Source organism: Schistocerca americana, chromosome 11, assembly GCF_021461395.2.
Source record: "Schistocerca americana isolate TAMUIC-IGC-003095 chromosome 11, iqSchAmer2.1, whole genome shotgun sequence".
Lineage (NCBI taxonomy): Eukaryota > Metazoa > Arthropoda > Insecta > Orthoptera > Acrididae > Schistocerca > Schistocerca americana.
The window spans coordinates 46,078,767-46,097,563 of NC_060129.1; the positions used below are offsets into that span (position 1 = coordinate 46,078,767).

General features: G+C 42.4%; 1 protein-coding gene across 1 annotated transcript in view; it reads right to left on the reverse strand.

Moving 5' to 3' along the window:
• The window catches only part of LOC124553645, a 71,158-nt gene that overhangs the window by 36,551 nt on the left and 15,810 nt on the right, over positions 1-18,797 (reverse strand). The gene's annotated exons all lie outside the window — the stretch shown is intronic.

Genomic DNA, 18,797 nt, shown 5'->3' on the forward strand with positions numbered 1-18,797 from the left:
GTCCATTCTGATAGACTTGGGAAATTCCAGGAGGGCAATGTGACACCCTACATGTCCAGAATTGCTACAGAGTGGCTCCAGGAACACAGAGTTTAAACACTTCCGCCGGCCTCCAAACCCCCCAGATGTGAACATTATTGATCATATCTGGGATGCCTCGCAAGGTGCTGTTCGGAAGAGGTCTCCACCCCCTTTTACTCTTACAGATTTACAGACAGCCCTGAAGGATTTACACAGTCAGTTCCCTCTGGCACTACTTCAGATATCGGTCGAGTCCACGCCGTGTTGTGTCGTCCCACTTCTGCGTGCTTGCGGGGGCCCTACAGGGTATTAGGCAGGTGTACCAGTTTCTTTGGCTCTCCAGTGTACATTTACAGGCACTGTTGCCGAGAACTTTGACGCTCTGCAGCACTGTTCGACGTTACTTCCTGACATACGTTCCTATTCAAAATATTTTATATTCACTCCTCTCCCTCCAGAAGTCGTCGAAGTCCACGATGGGAATTTCCGAAGATCCCGTATACTGTAAGTGCACTATTAAAGAGAGCCCTTAAACAGTCATCATCTCCATGTTCTATTTTTTTATTCCTCTTTTCAGATCAAATGTAAACCTATTACTTCAGTGTGATTAAATACAAGAAGAATTATAACTGCTGCGTTGTGTATATAACTCAATTAGAGTTCACCAAATTCAGTAACACAGGAGTACAGTTCGAGAAGCAATTCCACGAGATTAAGCCACAGAGGAATTACCGACATTAGCTACATGTGGGGATTGACTGAAATTGATGGGGAAAGTGAAAAACTTGCCCCGGCTGTGATTCAAACCCAGGTCTGCTGCTTACTAGGCAGATATCCTGACCACTAAGCCACCCGGACACAGTAGTCACCACAATTGCACGGACTGCCCTCTCATGCCTCCCACCAGACCCAAATTGTCCACTTATCTACACACTGCCGACGTACTGCCCCTCGCCCACTATCCTCATTGCTCGTGGCGTTTTGCCGATTCCTGTAGGAGTTTGAGCCCGGTATGCGTCCTCACTGAAAAGATCACTGGCCATTTCGTCTTAATTATATGTATGTGGTGCCTGTTCTTCAGACATCTGAAGCCACTGAGCTCTCTTGACTGATCCATTCTGCTGTTACTAGGTGCTGCTCATATAGGGATCGTGAGGACAGGATTAGAATTATTACAGCACGCACAGAGGTATTAAAACAATCATTCTTCCCACGCTCCATATGTGAATGTTGCAGGGAGAAACGCTAAAAGCTGGTACAATGGGACATACCCTCTGCCGTGCCTTTCTCAGCGGTTTGCGGAGGTAGATGTACATGTAGTCAGTCTTTGTTAGTTATATGTGCCTAACTTTCTACAACCACATTTTGTGCAGTTCCTTACCACAGTATTGTCCGCATATCATAATTGTGATGTCCCTCACACCTTCTGTACCCCACAGTGGCTTATTCTCATATACAAGGCTCTTAAGGTTACTTCCACACATACATACTTGGAACATTCTCAGTCACAAGCAGTGATCTATCAGTTGCGTGGCTGTGTACGGTGGACCATCACCGACCCTCCATCCGTACCGAGATCAGCCAGCTGTGTTCGAACTTATTCCGAGAACTGCTCCGCTGGACAAATATATACGGTTCTGTGAGACGATGGCTCCGAGACACTTCCAGATGTTGAAAATTCTCCACTATTAACTATTTCATTAACAGACAACACAACACTGGAAGTTCAGCAATTCGAGAATAGTTTGCAGAAACATCCCAAAGAGGTGAGCAGCTCAGATCTGGTGTCAGTTTTCTTCACAAATTAAGTACAAAGGTAAGAAGATGACCACTGCCACACTTCACCTCAGGGACTACTAGCGACATGCCCTCATGTGGTCTGCTGTCAGATGTGAATTATGATGTGGTTAAAGTACAACTGTGAACTTGCTAATTTTTTAAAACTAGTGTACAATTTTATTAAGTAGCAATTTTTCCTTTTTAAATTATAGATTGACGTACTACATTTTATACTACGAGCCTTATCAAAAACAGAGAGCAAGCAAGTACTATGCGAAGAAGGGAAGCACGAAATGTGGAAAAAGCTATACAAATTATGCTAACTTTGAAACAATATTTATGGAAAGAGAAGGAGTAGTAAATTAGGATGATATGGAAGATACAGGGTGTGATCAAAAAAGTAGTGTGACTGATTTTATCAGAAATAATTTATTGCACATATTGTTACACACACTTAATAGCCTTCGAAATAGGAACCTTGCTGCATCTACTTTTACATCTATACTCTGCAAACCACCGTGAGGTGTATGGCAGAGAGTACTTCCCACTGTACCAGTTATTAGTGTTTCTTCCAGATCCATTCACGTATGGAGCACAGGAAGAATGATTGATTGACTGCCTCTGCGCTTGCAGTAATTATTATAATCTTATTCTCACGATCCCTATGTGAACTAATACACAGGGTAGCCATTTAAAGCTGGTTCTCGAAACTTCGTTAATAGCTTTGCTCAGCATACTTTACGTCTATCCTCGAGAGTCTTCCATTTCAGTTCCTTCAGTATCTCAATGACATTCTCCCACAGATTAAACAAACCTGTGACCATTTGTGCTGCCCTTCTCTGTGTACATTCCGTATCGCCTGTTGGTCTTATCTGGTTCATGTCCCACACACTTATTTGTAAGCAATCTCCTTTGTAGATTGACTGCACTTCCCCAGTATTCTACCAATAAACCAAAGTCTACCACATGCTTCACCCACGACTGAACCTATGTATCCCTACAAAGTGTTATACCCAGGTTTTTGTATGAGTTGACCAATCCCAACAGTGACTCCATAGTTGCCTCGCTTTCAGTATGCGATGTGAGGAAAATACGAGTTGGGTTTCACACGATCAATGTTTTCAAAACCCCTTGCTGATTGGCATTGAACAGCTACACCTGTTCAAGATACGCCATTATGTTTCAGCTCAGAATATTTTCTAAGATTCTACAACAAATCAATGTCAAGCATATTGAACAGTAGTTTTGCGGCTCGCTTCTACTACCCTTGTTGTAGACGAGTGTGACCTGTGCCTTTTTCTAAGAACTGGGCACGGTTTTTTGTTCCAGGGATCTACGATAGATTATAGTTAGAAGAGGGGCTAACACACCCACACATTCAGTATAAAATCTAACAGGGATTCCATCGGCCCCTGGAGCTTCATTCAATTTTGACAATTTCAGCTGTTTCCCAACACCACTGACACTAACACTTATTTCATCCACCTTTCCAGTGGTAGGGGATTAAATTGGGCCAATTCTCCTGGGTTTTCCTTTGTAAAGGACCATTTGAAAATGGAATTACGGATTTCAGCTTTGGCTTTGCTACCCTCAATTTCAGTTCCTGTCTCATTCACTAGGGACAAGACACTAATTTTGGCACCACTAACAGAATTTTGGTGCCACTAACAGCCTTTACATGTGACCAGATTTTCTTTGGATTTTGTGAAATTTCAATTGACAACATTCTGCTACAGTACTCACTGAAGGCACCTTGCACTGCTCTCCTGACAGCCAAATGCGATTCATTCAGCATAATCAATCTATAGCTAGTCCAGTGAAACTGTCAGAAAAAAAGCCTGTACCTTGCAAAAGGTGGGGTAGAAGGTTTTATTTTTTAAAGTTGTTCATATTGTTGGAAAGGTTAGAAAACCAAGTTTTGCCAACAAAATTTCTCTTGGGAAAACTTTCTGCAGTCAAAAAACTTCGAAAATTTCAGACTTTTTCAGTTTTTTCAAAATATCTCCGTTTCATTTGCTCCGATCACTTTGACGTCTATTTTCTTTTTTGGAGCACAAAATTCTCTAAAAATTTGATTCTTACCATTTTTTTCTACTCCCAGTATCTAAGGCGCTACAGCGCGTCAAAAAATACCAAGTTTTCAAATTTCGAGCAAAGTGGCAAATTACCTAATTTTTGAACAGTTATTTCAGTTTCTATTTGTGTAGTATAAACATATTACTCATCATGTTATTAATTGGAATTTACCATCTCACTCTGCTGCACGGCCAGGACAAACAGCATCATATTCAGTAACTACGAACACATTCACGTCGGATTGCGTGAAGTTTATTTGTGTTACAATATGTAACACGATTGCATGCAGGTGCCATACATTTTCTACAGTTGATTGACATTAATGATCAGTTATAAGAAAAAGTATGTAGGAATTGTTCTTTAGCGGACAAAAGCGTATTTATTCTTTGGCGGGCAGAAGGCGATTATCTCTGGTGATTGTTCACAGCACACTGACAGCTATTAGCACACAACAATAATGGTCCTACAGTTTGGAGTCGCTTCCATTCAGTATACGTTGTGGTGCTGAAAATGAGTATGTCTGACATGAATTTGTGTTTCATTTGCGAAAAAACTGTGGTGAATGGTGGACGCAATGTGAAAAAGAAAGGACTGAGCACACTTATCGATTGTAGTGCTAAACGCAGGGAGTCTGCTCACACCCGTTTTTTGAAAATGCTCAGTGAAGTGATGGTGCATGAAGCATGCTACAAGAAGTACATTAATGAGAGAATGATAGCAGCTAGCCTTCGACATCCTCAGGAACCAACAGTCATGCAACATCGGTCGCAGGGAAAAGGTCAGTTCAATTTCAAAGAGAAATGCTTCGTATGTGCAAAAGGGAATTCTGATGACTTTTTAACCAAGCAGTTAAGATTGCCATACGCCAAACGAAATTTTGTTTACAAAGTAATGAAATTGGAAGTGCAATCGACAGTATTAGAACAGGCTAAACGACGTGGTGATGAATTTGGTCAACAAGTGAGAGCAGATTCAAAATGTAAATGATTTGGTTGCTGCAAATGGGTGGTACCACAGATTTTGCTACAGAAAGTTCTTTCACAGTGTTGCAGCTACTGGACAGAAACGAGGTTACCGACCTGCAACACAAGTAGATAAAGGCATGGAGGTGTCGGCAGTTCCCACACACTAGACCATTTGCGGTACCAGCTAGTTGCCAAGTCTGCCACAAGAAGCAAACTGAATCTTGCACGGTTGCCACCTACACAAGATGCTGTACAACATCATTTGTTGCGGACTTACCAACAAGTCCAAAGTTGGATGGGAAACTGGAAACTTCCTGAGAAATGGGGCTGGAATCACAGTGACCCGTTATAATGAGACAAGGTCCAGCACCTGAAGCACTTCTTCACATTGTTTCATGCTCATGCAAGCTGAACTGTGGCGGAGCATGCTCCTGCAGAAAAGTGGGTTTGAAATGTTCTTCAATTTGCAATAAATGTATTGGGGTCAACTGTGAAAACGTGCCAAAATTTTAATATGAAGACAGTGAAGATGATGTTATGGAGGATGTTGAGGAAACCGCTGACGAAATCAACAAACTTGCTGCGGCTGACTCGCATTTTAAAGAGGAGGTCAATCTGGGATCAACTCTATGTACAGACCCTGAATCCGTAACTCAAGGTATTTCTGGTGACACTGAGGAACCTGGCCCATCAAAACGTTGGAAGTGATGCTCATATCTGTCTCGAGTGCACTAAAGTGCGATATTACAAGTATCACACACCCAGAACTGTCAACATTTTTTAGTAACTGACAATGCATTTTAATTGTTATAAAGCTACTTATTTTTAATGTCAACTGTGTGGCTTTTATACACAAGAATAATTACCTACATAATTAGGTTGCCTATTGCAGGTAATAATAGTTCAGTTTCCTGAGACAATTTATTGTGTGTGTGTGTGTGTGTGTGTGTGTGTGTGTGTCTTAATGATGTATTTTATATTTATAGTTTTACAAATACCAGGGCTGAGGTGGCCCATAGTGAACTTCAAGTAGTGATGTACGAATCAACAATAGTTGGGTCCCCAGCAATCCTCATGTTGCATACAGAGAAACTGAATACCTGAAAGTGAGATGGAAAAATTCCAACATACAACATGATGTATAATGTATTTATACTACACAAACAGAAACTGAAAAAATAGTGCTCAAAAATAAGGTATCTTGCCACCATGCTCAAAATTTGAAAAATTGGTATTTTTTGAGGCGCTGTAGCGCCTTAGATATTGGGAGTAGAAAAAAAAAAAAAAAAAAAAAAAAAAAAATTGGCAAGAATCAAATTTGTAGAGAATTTTGTGCTCTTTAAAAAAGAAAATAGACGTTAAAGGAATAGGAGAAAAAATGAGATATTTTGAAAAAACTGGAAAAGGCCAAAATTTTCCAAGCTGCAGAAAGTTTTCCCAAGCGAAATTTTGTTGGCAAAACTCGTTTTTCTAATCTTTCCAACCATATGAACGAGTTGGAAAAATAAACTCTTCTACCCACCCTTTTGCAAGGTATATCTGCTATTTGACTGGACTAAGCCCAAACTTTGTTTTGTAGCTATTATGCAGAAATCTGAGGTTCCCTCCGACTATGAACTGTTCTGCTGGGTACATATCTACCCAGTGTGTTGTCAACTGTTTTTAAACCTGAGCCAGAATTCACGTACATGCTCCTGACCTGTGTAGAAAGTTTCACGTTTCTCACTGTGATATCAATCTACTAATTTTTTTTTATCTTTTTTACTGAACATTTATATCTTTCTGCTTGTTTTAGATGTCCTTTGTACTTTGGTAATCATTGTTGCCACAACCACATGGTCACTGATACCAGTTTTGGTGTGGAAATCCTCAAAGAGGTCAGGTCTATTTGTTGGTATTAGATCCAATATACACTGATGTTCAAAATTAAAGCAACGAACATAAATTTTGCAAGGTCACATTTATTTTGCCAAAAAACAGTATAAATATGTTATAGTAAAGTAGAAACAATGTAAAAACCACAGAAAGTAAACCAATGCAACAAGCATAATGGTAGACACAAATTATTTTCGCTTTTTCCAACTCAACAGATTTTCACACACATTCAGACAACTCGTTAATGGCCTCCGTATGGGGTGTGAACACCTCTGGCAGCAATACGGGCCTGACATCGACAGATCCTACTGTGAATGAAGCCCCCAGTGTCATGTTGAGGCAATAATACCCATTCTTCTGCAGAGCTGCTCACATCTACATCTACATCTACATCTACATTGATACTCCGCAAGCCACCCAACGGTGTGTGGCGGAGGGCACTTTACGTGCCACTGTCATTACCTCCCTTTCCTGTTCCAGTCGCGTATGGTTCGCGGGAAGAACGACTGTCTGAAAGCCTCCGTGCGCGCTCTAATCTCTCTAATTTTACATTCGTGATCTCCTCGGGAAGTATAAGTAGGGGGAAGCAATATATTCGATACCTCATCCAGAAACGCACCCTCTCGAAACCTGGCGAGCAAGCTACACCGCGATGCAGAGCGCCTCTCTTGCAGAGTCTGCCACTTGAGTTTATTAAACATCTCCGTAACGCTATCACGGTTACCAAATAACCCAGTGACGAAACGCGCCGCTCTTCTTTGGATCTTCTCTATCTCCTCCGTCAACCCGACCTGGTACGGATCCCACACTGATGAGCAATACTCAACTATAGGTCGAACGAGTGTTTTGTAAGCCACCTCCTTTGTTGATGGACTACATTTTCTAAGCACTCTCCCAATGAATCTCAACCTGGTACCCGCCTTACCAACAATTAGTTTTATATGATCATTCCACTTCAAATCGTTCCGTACGCATACTCCCAGATATTTTACAGAAGTAACTGCTACCAGTGTTTGTTCCGCTATCATATAATCATACAATAAAGGATCCTTCTTTCTATGTATTCGCAATACATTACATTTGTCTATGTTAAGGGTCAGTTGCCACTCCCTGCACCAAGTGCCTATCCGCTGCAGATCTTCCTGTATATCGCTACAATTTTCTAATGCAGCAACTTCTCTGTACACTACAGCATCATCCGCGAAAAGCCGCATGGAACTTCCGACACTATCTACTAAGTCATTTATATATATTGTGAAAAGCAATGGTCCCATAACACTCCCCTGTGGCACGCCAGAGGTTACTTTAACGTCTGTAGACGTCTCTCCATTGATAACAACATGCTGTGTTCTGTTTGCCAAAAACTCCTCAATCCAGCCACACATCTGGTCTGATATTCCGTAGGCTCTTACTTTGCTTATCAGGCGACAGTGCGGAACTGTATCGAACGCCTTCCGGAAGTCAATAAAAATAGCATCTACCTGGGAGCCTGTATCTAATATTTTCTGGGTCTCATGAACAAATAAGGCGAGTTGGGTCTCACACGATCGCTGTTTCCGGAATCCATGTTGATTCCTACATAGTAGATTCTGGGTTTCCAGAAATGACATGATACGCGAGCAAAAAACATGTTCTAAAATTCTACAAGAGATCGACGTAAGAGATATGGGTCTATAGTTTTGCGCATCTGCTCGACGACCCTTCTTGAAGACTGGGACTATCTGTGCTCTTTTCCAATCATTTGGAACCCTCCGTTCCTCTAGAGACTTGCGGTACACGGCTGTTAGAAGGGGGGCAAGTTCTTTCGCGTACTCTGTGTAGAATCGAACTGGTATCCTGTCAGGTCCAGTGGACTTTCCTCTATTGAGTGATTCCAGTTGCTTTTCTATTCCTTGGACACTTATTTCGATGTCAGCCATTTTTTCGTTTGTGCGAGGATTTAGAGAAGGAACTGCAGTGCGGTCTTCCTCTGTGAAACAGCTTTGGAAAAAGGTGTTTAGTATTTCAGCTTTACGCGTGTCATCCTCTGTTTCAATGCCATCATCATCCCGTAGTGTCTGGATATGCTGATTCGAGCCACTTACTGATTTAACGTAAGACCAGAACTTCCTAGGATTTTCTGTCAAGTCGGTACATAGAATTTTACTTTCGAATTCAATGAACGCTTCACGCATAGCCCTCCTGACGCTAACTTTGACATCGTTTAGCTTCTGTTTGTCTGAGAGGTTTTGGCTGCGTTTAAACTTGGAGTGGAGCTCTCTTTGCTTTCGCAGTAGTTTCCTAACTTTGTTGTTGTACCACGGTGGGTTTTTCCCGTCCCTCACAGTTTTACTCGGCACGTACCTGTCTAAAACGCATTTTACGATTGCCTTGAACTTTTTCCATAAACACTCAACATTGTCAGTGTCGGAACAGAAATTTTCGTTTTGATCTGTTAGGTAGTCTGAAATCTGCCTTCTATTTCTCTTGCTAAACAGATAAACCTTCCTCCCTTTTTTTATATTCCTATTAACTTCCATATTCAGGGATGCTGCAACGGCCTTATGATCACTGATTCCCTGTTCTGTACATACAGATTCGAAAAGTTCGGGTCTGTTTGTTATCAGTAGGTCCAATATGTTATCTCCACGAGTCGGTTCTCTGTTTAATTGCTCGAGGTAATTTTCGGATAGTGCACTCAGTATAATGTCACTCGATGCTCTGTCCCTACCACCCGTCCTAAACATCTGAGTGTCCCAGTCTATATCTGGTAAATTGAAATCTCCACCTAAGACTATAACATGTCTCGGAATGTGGCTGGTGGATGCTAACGTGACGCAACCCGTATCCTTAGTGCGTCCCAGACATGCTCGACAAGATTCAAACTGGGAGGGCAAGCACGTCACAAGATGCATACAATATCTTCCGTTTCCGAGGAAACTTCAACCACTCGTGCTCTACGATGTCTAGCATTACTGCCCATCAACTCAAAGTCCTGGCCCAGAGCACCTCGTAACAACTGCACACGAGGTCCCTAGATCTCGTTACGATAATTGACAGCAGTTAATACTTACCAATTCACCCATATAATTCCATTAACAGGTTTTCAAATGGTCAAAATAATCCCTGCGTATACCGCTTACGGATCCTCCTCGGTATCGGTCTGTTTCCACAATGTTTGGATCCCGAAATCGTGTTCCACATTCCCTCCAGATGTTAATCAGACAAGAATCACTCTCCATACAAAATCGAGACTCGTCTGTGAAAAGAACGCTGGCCCACTGTTCGACTGTCCAGGACGGCTCCCCTCTAGATGTTCTATTCTGTGAGGACACGTCGTAAGTACACGTGCAGCAAGCATCCAGCCACTCTGCCGAAGCCATAAGTACACGTGCAGCAAGTATCCAGCCACTCTGCCAAAGCCTTCTGTACACTGTTTGCCTCTAGACAACACGTCCTACGGATTCTGAGAGGTCAGATGCTTGTTGCTGTTCAATACTAAGGTAATACCGTCGTATTCTTACAGCCAAACAAAGGTCCTCTCTTTCTGATACAACATATGGTGGGCCCTGCCCTAGTCTTTGGGATACGGTTTCGGTCTCTATAAACTGACACTAGAGACGAGAAACAACAGAACAATTTGCAGTAAGCCATTGCGTCACATCAGTTTGCAACTGTCCTGCTCCACCTCTTCCAACAGCCCTCCATCCGAGTCTGGCTGACGTCTTCTCTGTGCCATACTGCATCATCTGTGACTGTGTACATGGCGATTGTGGCTACTGACTACCCGGGAAACTCCACTCTGTTTTAAAGGTGCACCGATGCCATCACTGGCGTGTTTGACCGTTGACCGGAATGCTGTCTGCCGTGCAGAACACGATTGCACGGACATCTGTTAACAGTTTGAATGTGTATATCTCTAACTAGACACAGGGCAGGGAAATAGCAGTTTTTTGTTTTAATTTTGGACACCAGCGCTTTTCCATCATGAGTGGGGTTCCTAACTACCTGGTCTAGATAGTTTTCAGAGAAGGCATTTAGCAAAGTTTCACAGGATGTCTTACGATGGTCACCCCTAACAAAACTGTAATTTTCCCAATTAATTGTTGTACAACTGAATTCTCCTCCAATGATTACAGTACGATTGGTGAACTTACGTAGAAGTTACCTGAGGTTTTCCTTAAAGATTTTGGTTACTTTAGGTAATGGGTCTGGTGGGCAATAAAAGGATCCAATTATCTTTTTACGCCCACCCCTGAGATTAAGTCTTGCCGAAAAAATATCACGTGCTTCAATTTCTACTTCAGTGGATTTGAGTTTCTTGTCTACTGTGACATATACGGCACCTGCACTTCCCATTTGCCTACCCTTTTGATATATACTTAAATTTTCCCTAAAAACCTCAATGCTATTAATTTCAGCATCAGTCAGCTTTCTGTATCTAGTATTACATGAGATTCACTGCTTTTCATGAGTGCTTCAAACTCTGGCACTTTGTTAGGAATGCTTCAGCAGTTTACCATTAGGATTGTAATAATCTCACATGTGGGAGGCATTTGTTACAATCTTACACTGATACTTCTGGGTTTCCTACAGCTATCGTTATCTGGACTAGATGGAGAGTTGACTAATCTAAAAAACCCTAGTGTGCATGCTACACACAGTCAGCTACCTGAGTAGCAGTCTCTGATGAGTAGTGCACACCTCACCCATTTAGGGGAACCCTACAGTTCAAGTCCAACAAGGCACAGCCTAACTCGTCACAGAACCTTCAAAGTCTCTGGTTCAGTCCTTCCACTCCACTGAAGGTTCTCGATCAGTTCTGGGGACAATACTGAAAATTGTGAGCTTAGCTGAACCTGCACGCACAAGGCCGGTCTTCTCAACCTCCTATGCCAGTCTCTAAAATGACCCAAGAATGACCTCTGAGCCCAGATGACGGGCATAATTTGTTCCAACATGCACCACAATCTGCATTTGGTTGCACGCTGTTCCCTCAATGGCTGCTGGAATGAGCCTCTTCAACATGTTGAATGAGGCCTCCAGGCATCCACACTGTGTGCACCTGGTGACATCTCCTGTCCCTCACTGCCACTTCCCTAAGGCAGGGGTCTCCAAACTTTTTAGTCCGCGGGCCACATTGACTCCTCCACGAAGTCACACGGGCCGAGATATACCTAGTGGGATTAAAGCGCCCTAGCACTCCACGAACACCGTAATGTAAGGCTAAAAGAAAGATGAAATTGCAAAAATCTAAGGTTGTGGGAATAGTTAGCACTAAAACAAACTAGGATTTTTATTTAATTACATAATTTTGATTGGTGGACGTACCTGACCGAAATTCTGGCGTATTTTATTCTGGCGAATTTCACCGACAAAAAAGTATGCCACTGCACATTCTTCACGAAAGCGTCCTCCAAAGTTAACGAAATCTCAAAATCATTGTTAGCAACACTATCACTGCAAGATGTAACAGAGGTAGAGTATCTCAACGCACTGTTATTTCAAGCGGCGCAACAATAAGTTTAGTTATGTAGTCTTGTAGCGAGTAGCAGAGCCAGAGCATATATTTGATAGTTCTGTTGCGTGATTGTGTCTATGTTGCGAGTATCTCACGGGTTTTTTAGTGTTTTATGCACTGTACTAGCAGGTGAGATGACGAAGTGTGGGACAATTCAAAGTTTGAATTCGAAGGGAGAAGGAAAATAGAAATACGTATAGCATGACTTGAGTATTTCTTCACTGTATTTTTTTGTGGAACTACAGTGTAATTGCATTTAATTTAGTAATTAAAGTACTTTAAAAATAAATTCATTGCATTTTGTTTAGGCAGACTAGTCCCTAGTTTTATTAGTATTAAATAGCACAATTTTATTCTCAGGTTACAATCTTTTGTGAAGTTCTGTACAGATATGGAAAAGAAACTAAAGGTTGACAGTGAATGAAGAATTTTTAAAGAGCAGTGGGGATGTCAATATTTCATGGTGGAGTCAAGCAACAAACCAATGTGGATTATTTGCAATGAACCAATATCAGTCTTCAAATAATACAATATTAAACGTCATTACGAGCCAGCTAACGCGGGCCGGTTTCGGCCCACGGGCCGTAGTTTGGAGACCCCTGCCCTAAGGGATAACACAATTCACTGTACGTCTGACCTGCCGACGATTAACAGACCCCTAACCTTTCGTGTTTGCCTCCTCTTAACAAAACAGGTGAAGAGAGTCTCACTGGCTCAGTTTCAGTGAAAGACAGCACCTCAAACTTGTCAGTTAGGAGGGCCATTACAACACCCTGAGTCCTCCCTGATAACTGTTACTATATTACTGTTCAAAAGAAGAAATTAATGGTTTTACAGCTGGTAATATTAAACTCGTTTTTATTGAACTAGTGTGTGTAGTGTCTCTGTTTGTATGCCTGTGAAGTACAATATTTTGTGCAACGTCAATGACCCCCACAACGTACGTAATTTCGTACACGTAGACAAGTCACTCTCGTGGTGTAGATGCAACTGCCGACTCAGACGGTTGCTGTAAAACTTTTGAAATGTAAGAGAAAGAAAACTTTTATAGGATCTTCTCGAACTGGAACACTGCCATTCACACTTGGTCATTCGATGATTGTCTGCAAGTGAAATGAGTTCCTTTTAGCAGAGAACTCTTTCTCTATGCTTTTGACCGTGTTACTGAAGCAGGTTCTACAGCAAACATCGACAACCAAATGTTCGAAGTCCTATACGAGCTTGTAGTACATAATACTTCGTCACAGAATCCTTTGATCAAAATTAAACACGCGCAATTACCTTCGAAAAGCAACAGACTGTATTACGGCCATTACTGAACTCCACATTAACATTACATATCGCTTGTGAATCTCAAAAAACACAAATTATTGAATATGGCAGCTAACAACACCCGTTTCATTGCACACACACTTCCTACACATCCTCTCGTTACCCTGCATCACAATGAAGTCCAGTCACATTCCAATTTTCTTTCTTTTGTTCACTCGCCACGGAGCAACACGGTGTCTAGGAATAAACATTTCACTCGCGCAGGCAAAATGCGCCACCTCGCGATTGATCTTCACTTTAAACCAATAACAATAGAAAGGTCGTGGAACTGATTTCTATCTGCTAGCACGGGCCAAGAGATATTATACTGTCTACCCTGTGCAGGATGCCTAACTCTACCACTGAAACGCCACTCGCAGTCAAGTGGACAGGTAATGACAGAGCCTGTACTTTCTGCAGAGGGGACAGGTTCCACGGGAGAGGAGAGTACTCGAGGTACCTCTCGTATAGGTATCACAAGTACGACTCTCGGGAGCTTTTCCAACACCGGGTGCTTCGGCACACTGCCTTCGGCGGAGTCAAAACGTCGTCCCTCCGTGTCCCATTTCTGGCGAGGGAAGAGAAAGAAGTCCGGCTGAGCCGCATCTGGGCTGTAGGGAGGGTGAGGCAACGCCGTACTCTGCCGCTTGCTGCCGCACCGACGGCGTCGTGTGGCACAGCACAACACCACAGTGGAGCTTCCGGGAACGGACTATGTCCAGCCACACCCATTTGACTCTTTTTCACTACCCCTCTATACCATCCAGGTAAAACTGTGCATTCGTGGTTTGCCGGAATGGTACGAACTGCCTGTGGATAATTCCTCGAAGATCAAATAAGACCAGAAAAACAGTCTTCAGTCTAGACTCGCTCTGCCAGGTATTCTTCGAATCAGGTGACACGTACCTTGTGCCTTTCCAAACTTTGGCATTTCCTCTCGAAGTCATACTGACAACACCAGCTTTTGCCTTCAGTAACAACGCAATTGTTTTTCCAAACACAGTTCGGAGTTTCTGTCGAAATTTCCACACAACTCACTTTTCGGTAATTAGTCTAGAATCTGGGCACCGACGACGTGGAAACATTTCTCGTTTTCGAATCTTTTGTAACTGTGGTTTGAGTGGTTCTATAAGAAAGGCTTAACTAATTAATAACCAGACAAATCTATAACCAAGAATTAGGGCCTGTAAGTTGTTTCACTTTTGTCACATTTTCATCGACTGGCGGCTCGTGGCGGCATCCGTGTAGACCTACTTGAGCACATCAAAGGTTTCTGCAGCAGCTTTTCCAAGTTTGAAGCAAAAATTCACAGTGTAGCACCACTCCAGAGTATGTTCCGTGCCGCACGTGATGACACTACTTCACAAAGAACAGCGTGCTCACCCTCCACAGGCCCACACACGATTGCAGAGGGTTACATTCTGTTCGTGAAGGTCCCTTCCATAACTCCCAGCCAGTCGGCCTCCCCTCCATCGGTTTGTCTGGCTTACAGTAAATCAGTCCTACTACTTTTTCATCACATCCTGTATGATTGTACAATCTGAGAGGTCACCAAAAGACCCAACTTAAAACGAGGCCTCTGGAGTACATGGCACTCCCTGATAACTAATGCCAATTCACACGTCATGCAATCCAACATTCGCAGGTCGTCAACGGCATGGGAGGATTGGGGGAGGAGGGAGAGGAGTGGGGGTGCAGCACAGAGCTGGGCTAAACGTCACGTCATGTCCCCGTAAAGGTTTCACGAGAAGTTAGTTTTAACACTAACAATTCTAAGGTAGGTGGGGTGGCGCATGTGTCGTCATTATCTACTAAAGAAAGTTAACCCATTTTCACTGCACTCACACATTACAAAGCGAATTATGAGCTTTTCTATCTTCTTAATAAGAAGCAAAATAATAATTTTGCTTCATTTTCATGTCAAATCACAAATTTTCCACGATTTCTTTTTACACTGAGTGTTCTTCCGTAAGTGTGGTGATACATGTGGAAGTGAAAAATGATTTACGTTTTTACAATACCAGAAGAGAGTCGAAGCAGATTGAATCTCGCAATAGGATGTGGTCATAATTTTTTGGCTCTTTAGTGTATACCTTCTGCTGTTCAGCAGCCCCTTCTCCTTAGAGTACTGGCTTGCCACCTGAGCTCTTGATATTCATACAACTGTTTCTCTTATCTCCAATGGTCTCTTTGATTTTCCTATAGGCAGAAATTACATTGTCTAGTCAGTGTAACGTGACCACCTATCAAAAGCCTGAAAAATGCCCTTTTGCAGAGTACACCACCGTGGGACGTTATTACGCAACAGCCTCCCCCGACATCATTATGAACTGTCTGATACCACCCTTTTATATGCATCCGTGTATTTATCATATGATTCACTGCTTCCTAGAGCCTTTTATGTGTATCTTTATAGGTATCGTTCAGTTCAGTTTGTCCAAAGAACCTATTCTTCTTTGTGAAGATGTATAGAATATTGTGGAATGACGTACATTCTCATGATTGTTAATAGATTGTTGTCATTGACAAAGTAATGTACACCTGTCAAATTAAATATCAGATCATAAAATTGAAGTAATAAATGTTTATCAACAAATATTAAGAGGCTGCGGACATGTTAGCATAAATAATTAACACCTCTAATTGCCATTAATTGCAATTGGTAAATTAGCTAACACAAAAACCTCATTCTGGTTCAAATGAAAATAACTATTACCCAGTGATGTAATTTCATTCATTATTCATTTTTATGTAATTCATTGTAATTAATGGTGCTTGTAAATTACGCAGGTAATTGCCTCTTGTTATTTACATCACACAAATTTACAAAATTCCGGTAACTAAGAAAACACGGGTATTTAATTAACTCAATCTGGCGAAGCACGATGTGTATACTTCGATCAAATGTTAGCAATAAAATCCATACAGTCACTAATTACGAAATTAAAGTATAATCAAAATAATTGTTGAAATCAGATTGTGAATTAATTCACACACCAAAAGCCAAAGATGATGATAAAAATAGTATATTATTCTACATCATATGTTATAACCTGAACAAATGTAACAGCAATTAGTTTAGATGAAATTGTTTTTAATTGTAAGTTACATTTTGTAATACATTAACAATGATAATTGTTAAGTTTGTATATAAAGCGACTCAGTGAGGAGGTCAGTCAGTGTTTCGTTTACTTCCGGAGTCGGTGCAGTTTGGTTGTGAACTAATGTCGATAAATAATTTTGTGAAGCTCGAAACTTTTGTGATGTTCTTATCAATGAACCACAGGCCGACACAAGTTAAGTATTAAACTACCCAAGAAATTGTTATAACGTGCAAGAAGAGAGTAAACGAGGTTCTGGAAGGAACGGACAGGGTGTGGACCTATGTAGGCTCGTGTGCCTTTGCCAGCTGCACTACAATTCCCAGCTGAGGATCCGAGGAGTGAACACCCCGACCGAGACAGTCTCACAGGTACTCTACTGGCTTCTGGCTTTACATCCGAGAAGTTCGGTGGCCGAGGGAGTATGGTAAACTGATCTCTGAGCTCTTTGAACTGCGCACGTACATCTACATCTACATCTACATGACTACTCTGCAATTCACATTTAAGTGCTCGGCAGAGGGTTCCTCGAACCACAATCGTACTATCTCCCTACCATTCCACTCCTGAACAGCACGCGGGAAAAACTAACACCTAAACCTTTCTGTTCGAGCTCTGATTTCTCTTATTTTATTTTGACGATCATTCCTAATTACGTAGGTTGGGCTCAACAAAATATTTTCGCATTCGGGAGAGAAAGTTTGTGACTGAAATTTCGTAAATAGATCTCGCCGCGACGTAAAACGTCTTCGCTTTAATGACTTCAGTCCCAACTCGCGTATCGTATCTGCCACACTCTCTCCCCTATTACGTGATAATACGAAACGAGCTGCCCTTTTTTGCACCCTTTCGACGTTCTCCGTCAATCCCACCTGGTAAGGATCCCACACCGCGCAGCAATATTCTAACAGAGGACGAACGAGTGCAGTGTAAGCTGTCTCTTTAGTGGACTTGTTGCATCTTCTAAGTGTCCTGCCAATGAAACACAACCTTTGGCTCGCCTTCCCCACACTCCAAGCTGCGCGACGTGTCGCACTGTCCAGCTGGCAGATTCCACTGTGCACAGGAAAATCGAACTGCCCGTACGGGTGCCCACAGTCCCAGAGGATCGGTGCACACTCGGGTCGATCCACTGCACCGTGCAGAATGACGAGATCACCTGGAGGATGCCACGAAAACATTTTCCAGGCAATAATACTGCCTCCTCTGGTCTGGGCCACTGTAAGATTTGTTGCAGATTATTTTCTTTCAGAAGTTTCACGTTGGCGGAGCATAACATTTAATTCGTCTGAAAAGGCCACCCGTCACCACTCGTGGAAGTCCGACTGCGGTACCGCCATGCAAATTCCGGCCCGTGTCTCCGTCGGACGACATTCGGCACGCACAAACCGGGCACTCGCTGCAGAGGCCCGTACGCGGCAACTTTCGCAGAACGGTCGTCGAGGAGACACTGTCAGTAACTCCTCTGATAATTTGTGTGGTCAGTTGCTAGACAGCTGCGCATCTGTTCACCTGTACACACCTCCACAGCTACTGTTCACACGTCATCTATAGCCTCTCGTGCACCACAGTTGCGTCGCCACAAGTTTTGGATAGCCCCATTTTTCCATACACGGTACACTTTAACCACAGTCACACACAAACGCTTCTCAAACTTAGCCAATTCAGAAGTGCTTCCACCGTTAGTCCGAAACCCGAGGATCACACCCTTTCAGACGTCCGATAAAACGCTCCATTTCCGCATTACGACCCACTGTATACACCCTCCACTGCTAGTGCTGCCAGCTACCTTCGGAGTGGGTACTGCACGCCGATGTCTAAAATATGCAGTTGTTGTATTAATGTGACTGGACTGTGTAGGTTTGCTCCAGTCATTTATGCTGCCACAGCCTTGCATTTATGTTCTAACAATTCCTGCTTACACACGTCTGAACTTTCAGTCAAGCATGTTTTACACATCTTTTCCCTTTCACTTGCATTTTTTTACTGTCCTCTTTTTATCAATTCAATTCCTACCGAGTAATCTAGGCCCTGTTTTCTCCATATCTAATCCTCGCTGCCTTCACTTTTCATCTCTCAAAGCTACTCATTTGTCTTCTGTTTTATTTCTTTCTCCTCGTTTCAGCCAATCGTTGCCTAACACATTGTCTGAAACTATCAATAGCTTTC